General features: G+C 38.6%; 1 protein-coding gene and 2 long non-coding RNA genes across 9 annotated transcripts in view; all 3 read right to left on the bottom strand.

Annotated features, from left to right (window-relative positions):
* Grm3 (glutamate metabotropic receptor 3) overlaps positions 1-19,064 on the bottom strand; it is a 245,305-nt gene that overhangs the window by 56,032 nt on the left and 170,209 nt on the right. The gene's annotated exons all lie outside the window — the stretch shown is intronic.
* Positions 1-19,064, bottom strand: part of LOC148006238 (uncharacterized) — a 901,378-nt gene that overhangs the window by 813,296 nt on the left and 69,018 nt on the right. The gene's annotated exons all lie outside the window — the stretch shown is intronic.
* LOC147994713 (uncharacterized) lies at positions 14,605-18,848 on the bottom strand. The gene is made up of 2 exons (XR_015685925.1): positions 18,785-18,848; positions 14,605-15,081 (listed from the first exon to the last, which is right to left on the bottom strand). It is a non-coding gene; the product is annotated as an uncharacterized LOC147994713 (long non-coding RNA).

Raw genomic sequence — 19,064 nt, 5'->3', positions numbered from 1 at the left:
TGAGGGCCCCAACACATATACAGCAGATGACTGCCTAGTCTGGCTTCAGTGATTGAAGACACACCTAACCCTTGAGAGACTTGAGGCCCCAGGGAGTGGAGAGGGCTGGTGAGGTGGGGGTGGGGGTGTAGGACTATCTTCTTGGAGAAGGGAAGAAGGAATGGGATAAGAAATAGTCTGAGGGTGGACTGGGAAGGGGGCAATGACTGGACTGTAAACAAAGATTTATAATAGTAATTATAATAGCAATAATTGAACATTAATCTTTAACTAGGAAAGAGAAAAGAGCCAAAAAGAAAGACAGAACATGGAATCATATGTATCTATGAAGATTGCAATGTTGTTCCAGAGAACAGTATGATGGAAGCCTGAAGAAGGATGATTAGAGGTTAGAGTTCAACCAATGGCACTTTCCTGAGTAATTAATTATTTTTTTTTTCTTCTCAGAGCTGAGGACCGAACCCAGGGCATTGCACTTGCTAGGCAAGTGCTCTACCACTGAGCTAAATCCCCAATGCTGGCACTTTCCTATATTACAATACCATACTCACCTATCTATGTCTGCATATTCTAATAGATTCCAACTTTAATTTTCATTTTTCTCCCTTCAGTATGTAGGTGCACAGTGTAACATATAGTAAGGTCTTAATACTCTTCTACTGAGTGGATTAATTAACATATGCATTCCACGGCTTTGGAAGGCATAACTAATTCCTGACAATGCTCAGAATAGCTAAGAAAAGTTTCTTGGACCTTTCCCTGACCTCCAGCCAGATTGCGCTTTAGGTTTTCCATGTGTTGACATGGAAAACTATAAAAATGCAAGCCCATACAGCTTATCTGGTGGCATTCATTTAAGAATGATGAATAGAGGGAACAGACCCAGTCCCACAGTGCTCTGTACCCAAATACTGTGGGGAGAGAGCTGGACTCTCAGAACTGCAGACAATCCTGAGAGCTAAGGGGAGTCTGCCACTTCTGCTCACATTCCTGGCCCAAGAGGAACTTGCCTAGTGGCCTCTGGATACAGAAATGTAGGAGCAGTCAGCAGGAGGAACCTTCTGGTTTTGACCTGCACCAAAGCTGAACCAGACCCACAGCTCTCTGTAACAAAATCACATGGGGGAGAGAGCTGGAGTCTCAGAAGTGGGGACAATCCTGAGAGCCCAGGGGAAACTGCCACTTCTGCTCATATTCCTGGTCCAAGATGAACTTGGCTAGTACTCTCTGGATAAAGGAACTTAGGAACAGCCAGGACAGGACCTTTATAGTTTTTGAAACTATAGAGCTGAAAGCTAGTCTCTAGGAGCTCTGACACACCTGAGAGCAGAAATCTGGCTGAAAGAAAACAGGACTACAAGAGTGCTGACACACAGTCTTACAGGAGGGTCAAATCACTGTCAGAGGCAGCAAGACAAGCTAACCCCAGAGACAACCAGATGGCGAGAGGCAAGTCCAGGAACCTAAGCAACAAAAACCAAGACTACGTGGCATCATCATAGTCCAGTTTTCCCACCAAAGCAAATACTGGATATCCAAACATACCAGAAAAGCAAGATCTGAATTTAAAATCACATGTCATGATGATGATAGAGGACATTAAGAAGGACCTAAATAACTCTTAAAGAAATACAGGGGGTTGGGGATTTAGCTCAGTGGTAGAGCGCTTGCCTAGGAAGCGCAAGGCCCTGGGTTCGGTCCCCAGCTCCAAAAAAAAAAAAGAACCAAAAAAAAAAAAAAAGAAATACAGGAAAACACAGGTAAAAAGTAGAAGGCCTTAAAGAGGAAACACAAAAATCCCTTAAAGAATTACAGGAAAACACAACCAAACAGGTGAAGGAATTGAACAAAACTGTCCAGGATTTAAAAATGGAAATAGAAACAATAAATAAAGCACAAAGGGAAACAACCCTGGAGATAGAAAACCTAGGGAAGAGATCAGGAGTCATAAATGCAAGCATCACCAACAGAATAGAGGAGATAGAAGAAAGAATCTCAGGGGCAGAAGATACCATAGAAAACATCAAAACAGCCATCAAAGATAATGTAAAATGCAAAAATCTCCTAGCCCAAAACATACAGGAAATCCAGGACACAATGAGAAGATCAAACCTAAGGATAATAGGTATAGAAGAGAATGAAGACTCCCAACTTAAAGGGCCAGTAAATATCTTCAACAAAATTATAGAAGAAAATGTCCCTAACCTAAAGAAAGAGATGCCCATAAGCATACAAGAATCCTACAGAACTCCAAATAGATTAGACCAGAAGAAAAATTCCTCTCATCACATAACAGTCAAAACACCAAATGCACAAAACAAAAAAAGAATATTAAAAGCAGCAAGGGAAAAATGTCAAGCAACATATAAAGGCAAACCTATCAGAATTACGCCAGATTTCTCATCAAGGTCTGTGAAAGACAGAAGATCCTGGGCAGGTATCATACAGACCCTAAGAGAAAACAAATGCCAGCCCAAGTTACTGTATCCAGCAAAACTCTCATTTAACATAGATGGAGAAACCAAGATATTCCATGACAAAACCAAGTTTACACAATATCTTTCTACAAATCCATCCCTACAAAGGATAATAGATGGAAAACTCCAACACAAGTAGGGAAACTACACTCTAGAAAAAGCAAGAAAATAATCTCATTGCAACAAATCCAAAAGAAGAAAGCCACACAAACATAATTCCACCTCTAACAATAAAACTAAAAGGAAACAACAATCACTATTCCTTAATATATCTTAATATCAATGGACTCAATTCCCCAATTAAAAAAATATAGATTAACAGACTGGATGCATAAACAGGACTAAGAATTTTTCTGCACACAGGAAACACATCTCAGTGACAAAGACAGATACTGCCTCAGAGGAAAAGGCTGGAAAACAATTTTCCAAGCAAACAGTCTGAAGAAACAAGCTGGTGTAGCCATTCTAATATTGAATAAAATTGATTTTCAACCAAAAGTCATCAAAAAAAGATAAAGAAGGACACTTCATATTCATCAAAGGAAAAACCCAACAAGAGGAACTCTCAATCCTAAATATGTATGTACCCAATGCAAGGGCACATACACTCATAAAAATAACCTAACTACAGCTCAAAGCACACATTATACCTCACACAATAATAGAGGGAGATTTCAACACCCTACTCTCATCAATGGACAGATCATGGAAACAGAAACTGAACAGAGACATAGAGAAACTAAAAGAAGTTATGAACCAAATGTATTTAACAGATATCTATAGACTATTCATCCTAGAACAAAAGAATGTACCTTTTTCTCAGCACCTCATGGTACCGTCTCCAAAACTGAGCATATAATTGGTTACAAAATAGTCCTCAACAGATACAAGAAGATAGAAATAATCCCATGCATCCTATCAGATCACCATTAACTATGGCTGGTCTTCAATAACATAAAAAAAGACAGAAAGCTCACATATACATGGAAGTTGAACAACAGTCTACTCAATGTTAACTTGGTTGTGGAAGACATAAAGAAATTAAAGACATTTTAGAATTTAATGAAATGAAGGTACAACATACCCAAACTTATTGGATACCATGAAAACAGTACTAAGAGGAAAACTCACAGCTCTGAGTGCCTCCAAAAGAAACTGGAGAGAGTATACACTAATAGCTTGACAGGACATCTAAAAGCTCTAGAACAAAAAGAAGCAAATATACCCAAGAGGAGTAGAAGGCAGAAAATAATCAAACTCGGGGCTGAAATCAACCAAGTAGAAACAAAGAATCAACAAAACCAGGAGCTGGTTCTTTGAGAAAATCAACAAGATAGATAAATCCTCAGCCAGAGTACCTAGAGGGCACAGAGAGTATATCCCAATTAACAAAATCAGAAATGAAAAGGGAGACATAACAATAGAATCTGAGGCAATTAAAAAAAAACATCAGATCCTACTTCAAAAGGCTATCTATATTCAAGAAACTAGAAAATCTGGAAGAAATGGAAAATTTTCTAGACAGATACCAAGAACTCAAGTTAAATCAGGATCAGATAAACCATATAAACAGTCCCATAACTCCTAAAAAAATAAAAGCAGTTATTAAAAGTCTCCAAACCAAAAAAAGCCCACGAGAGATGGATTTAGTTCAGAATTCTATCAGACCTTCATAGAAGACCTAATACCAATACTGTTCAAACTATTCACAAAATAGAAACAGAATGCTACACAGTTCCTTCTATGAAGCCACAATTATGCTAATACCTAAACCACACAAAGATCCAACAAAGAAAGAGAACTTCAGAGCAATTTCCCTTATGAATATCAACACAAAAATACTCAATAAAATTCTCGCAAAAGGAATCCAAGAACACGTCAAAACCATCATCCATCATGATCAAGTAGACTGTATCCCAGGGATGCAGAGATGGTTCAATATACAGAAATCATCAACTGTAATCCACTATGTAAACAAACTCAAACAAACAAACACACAAACAAACAAGAAACACGATCATCTCATTATACGCTGAGAAAGCATTTGACAAAATTCAACACCCCTTCATGTTAAAAGTGTAGAAAAGATCAGGACTTCAAGACCCATACCTCAATAGGAAAGGCAACATGCTGCAAACCAGTAGCCAACATCAGACTAAATGGAGAGAAACTTGAAACAATCCCACTAAAACCAGGAACTATACAAGGCTGCTCATTCTCTCCCTACTCATTCAATATAGTACTTGAAGTCCTAGCCAGAGCAATCAGACAACAAAAGGAGGTCAAAGGAATACAAATTGGAAAGGAAGAAATCAAAATATCACTATTTGCAGATGATATGATAGTATACTTAAGTGACCCCAAAAGTTCCACCAGAGAGCGACTAAACCTGATAAACAAATTCAGCAAAATGGCTGGGTATAAAATTAATTCAATCAATCAGTAGCCTTCCTCTACTCAAAGGATAAACAGGCTGAGAAAGAAATTAGAGAAATGACACCCTTCACAAGACTCACAAATAACATAAAATACCTCGGTATGACTCTAACCAAGCAAGTGAATGATCTGTATGACAAGAATTACAAGTCTCTGAAGAAAGATATTAGAGGATCTCAGAAAATGGAAAGAACTCCCATGCTCATGGAGTAGCAGGGTTAATATAGTAAAAATGGTTATTTTGCCAAAAGCAATTTACAGATTTCATTGCAATACTCATCAAAATTCCAACTCAGTTCTTCATATAGTTAGAAAGAGCAATTTGCAAATTCATTTGGAATAACAAAAAAACCCAGAACTTCTTAGGGAATCACCATCCCTGACTTCAAGCAGTATTACAGAGCAATAGTGATTAAAAACTATGATATTGGTACAGAGACAAGCAGGTAGATCAATGGAATAGAATCAAGACCCAGAAATGAACCCACACACCTATGGTCACTTGGTCTTTGACAAAAGAGCTAAAACCATCCAATGGAAAAAAGATAGCATTTTCAACAAATGGTGCTGGTTCAACTGGAGGTCAGCATGTAGAAGAATGCAAATTGATCCATTCTTATCACCCTGTACAAAGACCAAGTCCAAGTGGATCAAGGACCTCCACATCAAAACAGATACACTGAAACTAATGAAAGAGAAAGTGGGAAAGAGCCTCAAACACATGGGCACTGGGGAAAATTTCCTGAACAAAACACCAATGGTTTATGCTCTAGGATCAAAAATCAACAAATGGAACCTCATAAAATTGCAAAGGTTCTGTAAGGCAAAGGGCACTGTCATTAGGACAAAACTGCAACCAACAGATTGGGAAAAGATCTTTACCAATCCTACATCTGATAGAGGGCTAATATCCACTATATACAAAGAACTCAAGATGTTAGACTTCAGAGAGCCAAATAATCCTATTAAAAATGGGGTACAGAGCTAAACAAAGAATTCTCAGCTGAGGAATATGGAATGGCTGAGAAGTACCTAATGTTCAACATCCTTAGTCATCAGGGAAATGCAAATCAAAACAACCCTAAGATTTCACCTCATAACAGTCAGAGTGGCTAATATTAAAAAAACTCAGGTGACAGCAAATGCTGGTGAGGATGTGGAGAAAGAGGAACACTCTTCCATTATTGGTGAGATTGCAAGCTGGTACAATCACTCTGGAAATCAGTCTGGAGGTTCCTCAGAAAATTGGACATTGTTCTACCTGAGAACCCAGCTATACAACTCCTGGGCATATACCCAAATGATGTTCCAATATACAACAAAGACACATTCTCCACTATGTTCATAGCAGCCCTATTTCCAATAGCCAGAAGCTGGAAAGAACTCAGATCCTCTTCAACAGAGGAATGAATACAGAAAATGTGGTACATCTACTCAGTGGAGTACTACTCAGCTTTAAAAAACAATGACTACATGAAATTCACAGGCAAATGGATGGAACTAGAAACTATTATCTTGAGCGAGACAACCTAATCACAAAAAAACAACAACAAAACACAACACACAACACACAACACACACACACACACACACACACACACACACACACATACACACACGGTATACAGTCACTGCAAGTGAATATTAGCCCAAAAGTTTGAATTACCCAAGATACAATCCACAGACCACATGAAGCTCAAGAAGAAGGATTACCAAAGTGCAGATGCTTCATTCCTTCTTAAAAGGTCACCCTTTTAATATTTATAGGAGTAGTTGTGGAGACAAAGTTTGGGAGCAGAGACTGAAGGAATGGCCATTCAGAGCCTGCCCCACATGGGGATCCAGCAAATATATATACAACTACCAAAACCAGACAATATTCATGAAGCCAAGAAGTGCATGCTGACAGGAGCCTGATATAACTGTCTCCTGAGAGGCTCAGCCAGAGCGGGACAAATATAGAGGCAAATGCTAACAGCAAACCATGAACTGTGAATGGTTGGAGAAGTTTGGGAAAGGATTGAAGGAGCTGAAATGGCCCGCAACCCCATAAGAACAACAATACCAACCAACCAGAGCTCCCAGGGACTAAACAACTACCCAAAGACTATACAGGGACTGACTCTTGGCTCCAGTTACATATGCAGCAGAGGATGGCCTTGTTGGGCACCAATGGGAGGAGAAGCAGTTGGTTCTGCCAAAGCTGGATCCCCCAGTGTAGGGGAATGTCAGGGCAGGGAGGCGGGAAGAGGGTGTGGTTGGGGAGGGGGAAACACCCTTATAGAAGGAGGGGGATGGGGTGGGATAGGGGTCTCACGGACAGGAAACCGAGAAAGAGAATAACACTTGAAATGTAAATAAAAAAATCCAATAAAAAGAAAGAATGGTGAATAGAGAGGAAGAGTTTGCCACACAGAAGGGAACTGGGAAGAATAACCGAGCTGTGTTTTCAGTTAATTTCATATTCACAAACAAGCTGGGAAGTGAGGCTCTGCTTTGATTCACCTCACTGAGAGTGAAAACAGAGAGTTGAGTGCTTCCCCAAAGGAAATCTAAAACGGAAGGTGGCACAGATGCTAATGGTGTTTTTGCTTAACTTTTAATAATGTATCATTTTATGATTTAATATCAATTCTAGGGAGATACATTAAAAGGGATACATAAAATGTTTAAGTTCCTTGGAGAATGCTATTCATAATTTTAACACTATAGTGATAATTACTGGATAATGACGATGATTAAAGTCATGTCTGACATACAAGTTTCTAGATCTGCTTGTTTTCAAATTCAGAAAGGAAGATATCTTTCTTTTATTATACTTGTATACTACCCTTTTCAATGTGTTTAACTCAAATATTCTTTATCTTATTTTACCTACAGGAGTGTCTCAAGTTCAGGTGCCTTATTTGTTTGACAACATCTTACTCTGTAGCATACACTGAGATTACAGATGTGTGTCACTGTGCCAGGTCTTCTGAACCATTTCTTCTTTTCTTTCTTGATCTTTCCTGAAGCGAGCCTTCCTTTTTTTTTCCCTGTCAGCTTAAATATGTCAATGATTTCCACACATTTATCTAATCTAGAAGTGATCTCTGCAGTAGAGACCCAAATACTACTTACAGTAAGTAATTTTAATTTTCTTCTTCTGTTTTCGTGTCTGTGGTGTGCACGTGTGTGTATACATATGTACAAACATCGCAGGTACATGTTGAGGCCCCGGCTGATGTCAGAGATACCCTTCATCAGTCTTTCACTGAAGCAGGGTCTTTCAGTGAAATCCATATTTCACCAGTATGGGTAGTCTTTCTTGCCTGCTTGCTTGGGAAATCCTGTCTCTGCCTTTGGAGGCTGGAAACAGGGGTGAGCCACCACCATTCTTCATGACATTTTACAGGATTCTGGGATCTGCACTCTCATGCTCAAACAAGCTTGTGTAGTATGTGTTCCATTCACTGAACCATCTTCTCAGCATCCCCAAGTCAAATCTCAAAGGTATTACTTTATGTCTGCTTTATCCATGACTGTACCAACATTTACTTGATGCTTAGTAAGTTTCAAGAAATGTTCACTGAGACACTTACTCTGCAAAATGTATCTTTCTAGATAAGGACATCATCTCTTCTAGAGAATTATAAAGCTCTATCTGGTCTTTATTAAGGTCTTCCTTGACCTAACATATACACAGATGGCAGATTGATAGAATAGTCCCACTCTGTGGTGAAAAGCAATCTTCTTTGTTTCTTCAGTTTGGCATCTTTTTTACTATGCTGGGTCATTTTCTTTTTTGTATGTTATTCTGAAACATGAGTTAGCAGTTGATATTGACTGTTCAGGAGAAGATATGGGTTTCATTTTTTTCAGATTTGCTCGTTTACGATGGCCCAAGTTCTTTTGTGTTTAGGCATAATTATACATAGGGCTCTCTTTTTATTCCCAGATATGACTGAGTCGGATGATAAAATTTCCTTAAGGTGTGAGGTCAATTGATATGGGCACAGAAAAGGCATAACCTTTGACAGATTTCAAAGTGCTTAGTGTGCAAGAAAAAAAATGGCAATATAAAATTGCCCATGATGTACACTGTTTTAAAATTTATATTTTTGCACCACAGTGCAAACTTAGCCAATCTTTCTTTTAAATAAACATAGGGGTTGTTTTGCTTAATAATGTATAAGGTGACATTTGAATGGGACATAGCTCAAAATCATAAATAGCAAGCCAAGACTGTCCCGAGTTGAGGACTTATAACCAAAAGTTTCGGATCATCAGGGGCCCCTGACCTTAGGATGTGATGTATGGATACCAGGAGCCACAAAGACACCATAGCTGTTCCATGAAGATTCTAAAGACTTTCTATGGTGACATTTCTATTGTACGGACACATTTTGTGCAGCAGGTGGCGTATTTGCCACAAACTGTTCTTTCTCTATTCCCACCTCCTCAGAAATTAACCACCAGGTTTCTGCCAGAAACTGCCACATTCAGGGTGACATATGATGCTGTTAAAATAAAATATAAAGGTTAGAGGTGATAAGTCCTGAATTGAACATTGGTTTCAGGAAACCACCTCTAAAGGAGTCTAGAAACTAATAGTCCATAATGTGATGGAAAGCCCTAGCTGACATCAAAGGAACCTCTTGCCTTCTTTTTAAAGAATTCTGTTTAATGCATAATTCAAGGAGTCTGCGAAACGTTCTGGGAAACTTTTGGACGGCTATCAGCCGTTCAGTTCAAAATTATGCACTCTGGGAAACGGCTGGCACTGAAGGTGGCAAGCCCATGCGTAATTTACACCAGCAATCAAATCGCAATTACAAAGGAGATTAAAACATGACTTTAAAGAGCCTAACTCCACCCTCAGGGCCCAAAGCTGTTTGGTAAACACAGCAAAGGAGCCTGTAATTAAAGGAAACCTGTAATTAAAATTTTCGACCCTCTTCAGCTTTGTCAGGGAGACACTCTGAAGGCTTAAAGGGTAGGAAAGAAAGCTTCCTCCCTTCTAGGGGTCTTGAGAAAGTACTCGATGCCTTCAGGAGGGTCCCTTTCTTCTGATATTGCCAGCCTCATCTTGTGCTGGTTGTCTTTCTTTTAAATCTATATTGCTCTCACTGTGCAGGAATAAGTTGAAGAATTTGCAAATCCACTGCTGGAGGCTAATTACAAAAGAGATGAGTAAACTCAGGCTGTAATAGCAACACAGCCATGGAATTTACATCACAGACTCTAAGGCTCAGACTCCATAAACTGTCAGTACTGCTTCAAGTATGCACAGGAAGTTTATAGCCAACTTCTGACAAGTTTCAAAGAGTTGTTCATGCTAACAAATTAGAAGAGAGCAAAACCCAAGGCAAGGGGTTAAGCAGAATGGTGCATTGTGGAGGAGTAGCTGAGTATTTCCCTTCCAAGATGTTTTGCACTGGGAAAACATCATGGATCTCGGGAGGGCTTGAATTGCCCTGGTAATTTTAATGGCAGAATGACATTAGCGTGATTATGCAGTAAGTGATGCTACACAGACTCCTGCTGGTTACGCATGTTCATATACACATATTCATATCTAGCATGCCAATAGGAGCCACACACCCGAGTAGCAGTACACATCTGGGGCTATGCTTCGCTAATGTCTGTGAAGTCCACTATCCATTAATAATGGTCACTTCAGTGCCAGCAGTGCTCTAAAATGATGCTGAGTAGAAATTTAATGTTCTCCCCCACTCTGAGGTAATGTAAACAACTAATTAAATCATAGGAATATGTGGACCTAATTTTAAAGACATTTAATTCTGCTTCTGTTTAAGAACTTGACTCACTTCTGAGCAGATTGAAAGATTAAGATATTTTACATGATACCCAAGATGTCTCGTTTCTAAAGGCCCATGAATCTGTTAAAAGTGTTTTTAGAGACTCCGAGAAACATAATTAATTACTGAGTTAGGCCTTTGAGACAGAAACTGTTTAAAGCCTGATACAGACCTTTTATCTAGTTAATTAGCTTTATAGAGAGAATTTTGCACATTTAATAGATGAGTATGGGTTTTATTACTTGAAGCACAATACAGTTTATTTTTATGTTGTGCTTTTAAATTAGAGAAAAACAGAGAAAAAAATGACTTGGGGCTATGAAATAAGCCCGATAACAGTGAAGGGCACTGTGATTAGATAGTGTATTTCAACCAGGGTGGATAATGAGAATTTACATGTACTGCCCGCAGATGGTCCAGTGCACTCAAGATAAGGGGCTTGTGGAGTGTTTCAGAAGTCTCACTTGGTTACATAGAGTGACTGACTCTCTTTGTGGGAATGAACTAGACAGGGAAACACACAGATCCCTTTGCTCCTCGGTTTGACAGGATTGACAGCAGTTTGTGTTGACTATTCTCTCATTTCCTTGAAGTTTACGAAATATTAAAATGAGTATATTATTCACTTCTTGATAAAACATTTTTGCACATCATGTATTTGCTAAAAAAACAAAAAACAAAAACAAAAAAACCCCCCAAAAATCCCCTGATGTTCCTCCCAGACGCTGTGAAGGATTTCTCTGTGGCTACATTACTCACAGCTTTGATACTCTCTTTCATTCTGGTTACATTCTAATGCACTCTCATGCCGCTGAACCCTCTGTGGCTCAAATCAAAAGTTTTAGTGTAACATTATTTACTGAAAGTAGACTTTCTATTGAACTTGTGGGTAATCCCTTTCGGGTACCATAAGTAAATCTAACACCAGCCACTTACACCAAAGCCTTTCATTTCTCAGTTGTGCTTTTTACAAATTATTTCACAACCCCCCTTTTTTTTCAAATCACACACGCCCCGTTGCTCATGCTAATAACACAGTTATTACTTTTAACTTCTAAAAAAAGGGGGAGATAAATAATTCCCTTAGGAGTATTTCAAGTTATGAATACAAATACTTTACTTCCTGATTCAAACATCAGGTCCCATGGAAACTCCATTTCCCTATATTCTACACAGTACCTAGCATTCCTTGGGAACTTTGGCAACTGGTTTCCTTCTACCAAAAGGAGCCATTTTCCTGACCTCTTCCGTATGACTACCTGTGAAGCCGATTAGCACATCAAAGTGCATGCTGGGCTTCCTGCTTCTTCAGTTCCACAAGAAGCTGTTATATGTTTCAGAGTACATCCTAGCTCTTCAGACCTCCTCACCTCCCCTAGACTCTCTCCAGGTTAAGGATTTACCTCTCCCAAGCTACTCATTCTTATAACCCTGCTCTTTGGGTTAGCCGTGCCTCTCTTGCCTGCACTCTCTTTGTCTTAATCTCTCGCTGCTCTTCCTGTCCCTTTCTCTATATCTACCTCTTCACTCCATTCCTGTTTCTCTCATGCTGGCTCCAAACTCCTGGCCATGTTCATCCTACGACTTTCTCTGTTCTGGACTTTTCCAGATGCCTCTTATATCTACAATAAAAGCCTTCCACTTCAACCATACCACAGAGTGTTCATATTGTCAGCTTATAGAAAACAAAACAAAACAAAGGAAAACAAAACAAGGCAACAGGCTTGAAAACTATGATAAGGTTATCATTCTTTGCCTCCGAAGAACAAAGTGTGTTCTTGGGAGACCTGAAGCACAGGGGTTAGATGGAAGTAAGATAGGATCAAGGGCATGGCTAAAGGATGGAAAGATGCGTTATGATTGTGTCCTGTATGTAAGAGAAGCACTTAACTCTTGAGTCTCTGTTCATCTGCCTTGAATGGTACTTGACTGACACTTGTGGTGAGTGGAGACCTGGCAGAAAGCAGAAACTCATACACAGGGGAGGGAGGAAGACAAATGGTTCACGGAGCAATACAGTTGCTTTTATTGCTTTTTTTAAGGACCAGACTAAAAATGACTTAAAGTTCAAAAGTTGGTTTTTTATATTAGCAATCTGAAATAAGATTGAAAAGACATAAAGCCGAATGTGTCTTCCAGCCCCTTCACAAACTTTATTGTTGTGGCTTCTCGTGAACTTTTACTCTGTTATGGCGTATGAAGCAACTGGAGAGCACCTCATGTGCTGTGAACAACGATTTCTGGCACGAATGGGTTGCTGTCAGCTTCTGATCTCCTTTCCCAACGTTTTAGCTATTGTCTCTCTTGTGGTGTAATTTATAGCAAAACACATGTTCTCAACAGTTGTATTATAAACTCCAAACAAATAGGAAAAAAATTACATTCCAGCTTCTGTCAATTGAAGATGATTCCACCAGACAAGTGTCAGTATTGTCTGATGAAGTTTTGATGAAATGTGTAAAATGACCTATTGGTTTAATGGTACCAAGAATAAAATGAAAAAGAAAAAACTATGTCATGGTGATCTTTGTAAACAAAGCAGTTCAAACACAACAGCAGCAGCAGCAGCAACAACAACAACAACAACAAACATGGGAATTTATTCCAATAAATATATTTTAATGTGATATGACTTGTGACGTGTGTGTGTGTATATGTATGTGTTTGTAGTTGTCTTTCACACTGAGTATTTTTATTAAAACCTTCAAGAAAAAAACAAGGCTCCTTTTAAAAACTATAATTTGATGTATGGCATAAGTGGGACTAAGGAAGTGAAATGATGTGTTCAAGGCAGTAGCTAAAGTCTCATACCTCCTGAGTCTGTGTCCAATATATCTATACATAATTAGTGGTTCTATAAAAATAGCTAGACTTAGAACTGTCTTGGTGACAACTCAATGGGCACAGATTAGCTTCAAGAAGGAGACACTTTCAAAGAGAGAATGTTTTCAATACAGTATACGAAATGGCTTCCAAGTTTGAAAAGCCAAGGAAGATTATCTTGTCATTTTTGATAGAGTGGAACCAACATTGCTCACTCATAATATGCAATGTGTCAGACCTGGTTTTCTTTATAATAGAAGCAGTAACTATTAATGAATTTCTACCTGTACTAACTTTTCATTTGAGATCTTATTCATGTTGCTTCTGAGGGAAAATTATATATGCTTGCTAAGTTTTAAGTTAATATGTTCAGGACCTTCTTCCTTCCCTACCTCCTTCTCTTCCTACTCTTGTTGTCCTTTTCTTGTGTAACTGTGTACAGTGTATGTGCATGTATGTATGTGTATTGGTGTGTTTGTGGGTATACTGAGCCATTGCCTCCGTTCTCTCTCTCTCTCTCTCTCTCTCTCTCTCTCTCTCTCTCTCTCTCTCTCTCTGTGTGTGTGTGTGTGTCTTTCTGCCCACCACCTCTCTGTTTCTGCACCCCCCTTCTGTGGTGCTGAAAATGGAATTCAACGTATCAAGCTAGAAAAGTTTTCTATCACTGCAATAAATCCCTACATTTCCAATTTTTTTAAAACAATATCGAGCAGGAATTTGTAATGTCTTGACTTTTGATAAAGAATGTTATTAAATAAATTGTCTTAGTACAATTCATGGTTTTCTTCATAAATAAAAAAAATTTAAGTTCGTTACAAACTAAAGAGGATAGGATTTCACCATAATGTAAAAGGAAATGACGCTGGCTTCAGGGATCGCTAAAAAGTGTCCTACATGCTCTGCTTGTACAGATACATATGAGTTTTTAATGGGTGCCCTTCAGTTCCTCTTAAGGGGCCTTGATGCCTATAGCTCCTTCCTAAAAATTCAGTTAGAATTCACATTCTCTCTAACTACGTTTGAGAAGAACAATTTGTTCAAAGTTGTTATAAAATACAAAAGAGAGGCCAGATGTGAAGCAATATATTCAAATATATAGCATAAAAGGTGGGATTTAATAATTGCATTACTCTTGCTACAGCCCTTACTCCAACTCCTTCGTGTACAGCTGCTGCCTAAGGCAGGTGCTCCACACGTACGCCTGCAGGAGAGAGGAGAGGCTGCCTTTTGAGAGTGGTTCCAGCAACTGTTTTGCCTCCTTTCCTGTGTCTGACATAAGACAGACGACGCTTCAATAGCTGTTGAAACGAGTGACACATTGATGAACGTAGCTCATAGGGTTTTCAATATTCCTCTCTTCAATAACACAGTATCACGGTGATGTGAGTAGCCCAACTCGCCATTCCTGCTACGAGCAAGACTTGCAAGAGGTCAGGGGAGCCTGAGTATTGCTTGAAGTCACACGATTAGATTACAGGTGTCCTACTGCTGGGAGGAGAGTCATTGACCGAGAGAAGGACCTCCGATTTTCTCAACATTGCAGGCTAAGAAAACATCACTCAGTTACTTTATATTCTTTAGATTTGATCAACAGCTGTATAGTAGGAAGTCTAGATAGTGTATATCTATCTATTTATATAGTGTATTTATATCTAGTTACATTGTAACTGATAATTACATGAATCTAGGTTTGAGTCTTGAGGACAAAAATCTCAATTTGGTATAAGAAGCTCACCTGTGCTTAATTGTTATTGTGCAGTAGATAAGCTGACTCTAGTTCAAGTCAAATACCTTGGGGAGTTTTACCAAATGATTTTTCTCTGGAAATTAAAATGACTGAGGAATTTCAATATTTATAGAAAATATACATTTATCTGGTCTCTTTAAGTATCTTTGGTGATTTTTTAAGTGTGTGTGTGTGTGTGTGTGTGTGTGTGTGTGTGTGTGTGTGTGTGTGTACAATGATCTACCACTAAGCTTTATATTCAACTCCTCAAGTAGCTTTCCTTGAACTATCAACATACTTTCTAAATTTGCCAGTCTAAGCCTTTGATATTGTTCTTGCTACATCTCAGAGCTTGAAGCAAAAAAGAGCATCTGCTTGAAGGTCCTACAATTTTTAGATCAAACCACTTCTCTGAACTCACTTCCTCTACCTAGTACATCCATAGCCCCAGTGGTCCTTTCAATTTTGAGGAGGCTTGCGCCTCAGGATTTGTGTAGATTGCCAGGCGTGTTTTTCCCATATTCCCATATGACTTGCTTCTCTATATCCTTGAGGTTTCTGTTCACATATCAAGTTTTATCAGTGAGACATATTGTATAAAACAACAATTTTAGTACTATCGAGAAAACATCAGTGAATTTATACATTCTAAATTATTTCCTACATTTATTAAAATTGAGATTACCAATATTTAAGGTTTTATCTCTTATTTTGCAGTCAGAGATGTCTTTGTAAGTTCCTCACAGTGCTGGCATGGGTTGCCATGGAACTGATGGTGACTGGATAGCCTATAAACAAAACTTCTACCAACAAATGTTTAATTCTGGTACTCCGGAGATAGAAGAAGGTGGATCTCTATATGTTTAAGGCTAGCCTAGTCTACAGATTAGGTTCTAGTAAGTCAAGGCTATATGGTGAGGTTGTGTCTCAGAAAGACCCCAAAGCTTTCACAGTAGAGAGGTCTTTAAATTTTTCTCTTCATGAGATAATGTATAATTAATATTTATTTTTACAATAAACTTGAATTGTGGTATGTTCTGAAAATCAAATCACCACCATCTACCACCAACAAACTTGAAAGAAATATTCAAACACTTTAAATGAACCCAAGAAACTTTTAGTCTTCATTGGAAATTATAGAATTTCATATTCAGTACATTTACATTTTTCTTCTATTAATTTACTTTTAATTATTCACAGAAGCATATTGTGATAGAGGGAGAGAATGGGTGAGAGGAAAGAAAAATGTAGTCTTAAATAGCATTGAACACATGGTGATTATTTATTTGTTCTTGCAATTTACTATTGATTTTCAGAAACAACGGTAGGATATTACAAATATTGATCCAGTGCAATTGGATGCTCTTGGAGGAAGTAGCAATATATGTAAGTGGGAGTCTATGAGATGAGTTCTTACATACTGAATACATGACTAGTGAAAGTGATAACAAATACCTTTTTGGATAATGACTATCTGGGCCATAATTTTTATTATATGAACTGCTGCTCTTGGTATGCTGGGCCAATGACAGTAGGGCAGTACCTCAAGTATCATTCCAGGTACAAAACTATCTTTCATTAGGTGTTATGGAATAGATGAATCAGGTTCACTCTGGCAGCAACTCAGCTGGGCAAATTTGAGAAAGCCATTTAACTACTTTGAGCCTTAAATTCATAAAGCAAAAGGAAATAATGTCTACTTATCCGACAAGATTATTGTGAAAAATAACATATAAAATATACATAATGGCTTTTGTCAAGCCATAAGTAAGCTCTAAGTGCTAGGCCTTTTTCCACCCTTTAAGACTAGAGGTTTAGGGTGAAGGTAAATAAATTACCACTGTGTAATTGTGGAGATGTGCATGATTTTAGTCAAGTTGATTGAATCGTATGCTTCAGATTTTAGTATATAAAAGCACACCAACACACTAGCTTTGAAAAGTTCGAGATATATCAGTGTTGAATGATGGGCACCCCATTCACCGTGATTTCTCATTTGTATTTATCTACTATATAATCCACACTCTTTTAAGATGTCCATGATGAACTGGTGTGGGATGTAGAAATGATGATTCTCTTAATAGCCATACCCTAGTTGCTAAGCTATTGGAAGGCTGAACTTATTTCTCATGTGTATTGTGTGTGTGTGCACATGAGTGTAGAAGCCTTCCTCCGTGTGGAGGCCAGAAGCTAATATTGCCCACCTTACGCTGTCATTTTTCATCTTATTTTTTTGGTGGGGGGCAGCATCCCTCACCGAGCCTGAGGTCACTATCTCAGCTAGAATAGCTGGCTGACAACCTCCAGGAGTTCCCTGCCTCTCTAGCATAGGGTACGTGCTGCTCTGCCTGGCTTTTATATAGTTTCTGGGAAGGTGAACACAGGCCCTCCTGTGTTTGCAACAAGGGTGTTACCCATCGATCTATCCCCTCATCCCACAAACTTGTTCTTTTGTTAGATAAATAATATAATTACATCATTTCTCTTTCCTCTTCCTTCCCATCAATCACTCCCATATGCCCCTCCTTAGTCTTTCAAATTCGTCTCCCTTGTTTTCACCGATTCCTGTTACATGCATATATGTATACATATATATTTCCAAACATAACCTTGATTTTCATTTTACACAGCCCTGATTTTATTTAAATTAAATCCTATCCTCAGAAAAGTTTTACAGTGATATTATATCTGGATGACGTGCGTGTTACCAATTATCCATAGATTCCCTCTACCTTTCATATTATAAAAGGGCCAGCTTTCCAGTACTCAGGGTCCAATCCAGTTTTTGTTTCATTGTGAACCAGTTTGTCTTTGTTCTGGTAAAGCACGTGATCTGTAGTAGGCAGCTGGGTTATTACAGACATAGAATATATAATCCTGCCTCAAGAAAGCATATAAACAATCCACATCAATGATTCTCAAACTGTTCTACACTTGGGCTCAGTGTGGAATGAAGTTTACAATTAAACTACAAACAATTATCTTTTCTGAATTGGCTAACTAATTAAAGAGCACTGAACTGGCTTAAGTTTCCATCCGTGCGCTACACTTGAAAAAATGGTGCCATTCACTGCTTAAAGAACAAAGTACTAAGACCAGATAGGTTAATATTAAGAGCCGAATTTTAAAATACTTAATCACATCTGGCTTAGTTGGCTCATGTGTATTAAGATAATTTCAGCTGAGATGTTAGTTTTCAAATTTGAGATGTCTTTAACTGTGCAAGTCAACCTGTTTATGATTTCTGATAGAATTAAATATTTGAACGTTCTAAACTGTTATTACTAACTTCCAAGGACTCTGCCAAATTGGAATTCATGTTGACTCCCATAGGTTTGAATAAATGAGACACAGATGGAGGGCCTAGATTGCCTCAGCCACAGAGTCAGGAATGGGAGGAAACAACTTCTGGAATAACAATTTAACCTTTCCCTGCTGGTGTCTTACACAGTGATTAAGAATGAAACAAGCATCCACGATATTCTTAAAGTAAATGGGAGAAGGTGCACAGTCATGCAGACCTTTGTCGTCCTCAGGCATACTCTTCATGGTGTGTTCAGAAGCCACGCCCTCTGCTCAGGCATTGTGTGCATCATAATGGTTCTTAAGAAGCCTTGCTAAAGAGCTTAGAATACTCACGATACAACTCATGGACCACAGGAAGCTCAAAAGGAAGGAAGATCAAAGAGTGCATGTTTCGGTTCTACTTAGAAGGGGGAACAAAATAATCAGGGAGAGTAGAGGTGGGAGGGACTTAGAGGAAGATAGAAAGGGAGGGGGAAAAGAGGGGCAGAATCAGGT

This window comes from Rattus norvegicus, chromosome 4 (genome assembly GCF_021556685.1).
Source record: "Rattus norvegicus strain SHRSP/BbbUtx chromosome 4, alternate assembly SHRSP_T2T, whole genome shotgun sequence".
Lineage (NCBI taxonomy): Eukaryota > Metazoa > Chordata > Mammalia > Rodentia > Muridae > Rattus > Rattus norvegicus.
This window is presented reverse-complemented; position numbering and strand designations above follow the sequence as displayed.